We start from the raw sequence: 1,885 nt of genomic DNA, 5'->3' as shown, positions 1-1,885 counted from the left end.
TGGAGGGAGTTTTAAGGATTTCCACTGGCTTCCTAGGTGATTGTGTGTTTGTGGCTCTCCTATATCCCCTGTTGATATGATAAGGGAAGAGTGGATCTCAAGACCAGTATTTCTCAAAGTTAGGTCCTGGACCAGCAGGACCCGTATCACCTGGGAACTGGTGACAGCTCCAGATTATGGGGCCCCACCCCGGAACACTGAATTAGAAATTCTGGGAGTGGGGCTCAGCAGTCTGTGTTTTAACAAACCTGCAAGTGATTCTGCTATAACTTGTTATTCTGTTTCTGCTTTAGGAACTAACGTTCTGGGCTCCTAATCATCAAAATGATACAGCCTCTTCACATTGCTTGTGGCCCGAGGCCTCACTTGGAGAATATACCACTATGCCATATACAAAGTGCTTTCACGTCCATTTGTTCTTTCAGGTGGATTTGGAGCAACTCTGCGAAGTAAGTAAGGGAAGGATCACATGTGCATCTTATAGATGAGGAGACCGGGGTTCAAGAAAGGCCAAAAAACTTGCCCAGGGCTACTCAGCTCTAAGTGGCAGGGCAGGATCCAAATCCAAGTCTTCTATCTTTATATCCATTTACACACATTTACAAGAGGTCCGGGACCTCTTCACTTAGTCCACAACAGGGTTTCTGACATCTGGGGCCAGATACCATGGGGTGTTCTGTTGTGGGGTGCTGTCCTGTAGATTCTGGCCTCTACGCACGAGATGCACCCCCACTTTAACTATGACAACCAGAAATGTCTCCGAATATTGCCAATGCCCCCGAGGGGCACAGTGACCTTTGGCTGAGGACCACTGACTTATGGCCAGCACATCATTGGAGAGAAGTTTCACGGTCCATGTTCTGCAAATTTTGCATTCTTTGGAGATGATTTCAGAAAAAAATAGCTTCTTTTTGGCCTCCAGGACATCTATGAAGTGAAGGAACTAGACTAAATGTTGGTGTACAACAAGCGTTTCAGAAAATCTTGACTACTCCTTAAGAAAATTGACAATAATAATTCTGTCATATCATTTAGTATTCATTATGCATTCAAATTCCCCTCAGTTGTCACAGGAATATCTTAACTGGTTTTTGTTTTGTTTTGTTTTGTTTTTTTGATGCTAACATGCAGTCTAGATTCCTAAATTTCTTTTGGTTGCTGTGTCTCTTTGGTCTTTTTTAGTTTAGAACATTAGTCAACAAACTATGGCCCATGGGCCAAATTTCCTACCACCTGCCTTTGTAAATATGCTTTCACGGGAACACAGCATGCTCTTTCATTTACATCTATGATCGCTTTTGTGCTGCAAGAACAGAACTGAGTAGTTACAACAGAAACTATATGGCCCATGAAGCCTAAGATATTTGTTCCCTAGCCCATTACAGAAAAAGTTTGCTGATCTGTGACCTAGAACTATCCTCTTGCCTTTATTTATTTATTTATTTATTTATTTATTTATTTATATACAATTTATTGTCAAGTTGGCTAACATACAGTGTATACAGTGTGCTCTTGGTTTTGGGGGTAGATTCCCATAATTCATTGCTTACATACAACACCCAGTGCTCATCCCAACAAGTGCCCTCCTCAATGCCCATCACCCATTTTCCCCTCTCCCTTTCCTTGCCTTTACTTTTAATTTAATACTGTTTAAAGAATCCAGAACAATTACAGAAAATCTTTTTTTTTTTGATTTATCTGATTATATACATTTATATATTAAATTTATTGAAGTTTAACATACTCTATATATTTTTAAATATAAAATACTTATGAAATTATCAGTACTCCATGGGGCAGCATTAAACAGCTTTTTATGTGTCAAAACTATAATGCAATAGAAAGGCAAACAACAAATTGGAAAAATAATTACAATTCTAAGATC

Source organism: Panthera onca, chromosome A2 (assembly GCF_046562875.1).
Source record: "Panthera onca isolate mPanOnc1 chromosome A2, mPanOnc1 haplotype 2, whole genome shotgun sequence".
NCBI classification, from domain to species: domain Eukaryota; kingdom Metazoa; phylum Chordata; class Mammalia; order Carnivora; family Felidae; genus Panthera; species Panthera onca.
The sequence above is the reverse complement of the archived record's forward strand: the minus strand, read 5'-3'. Positions refer to the sequence as shown.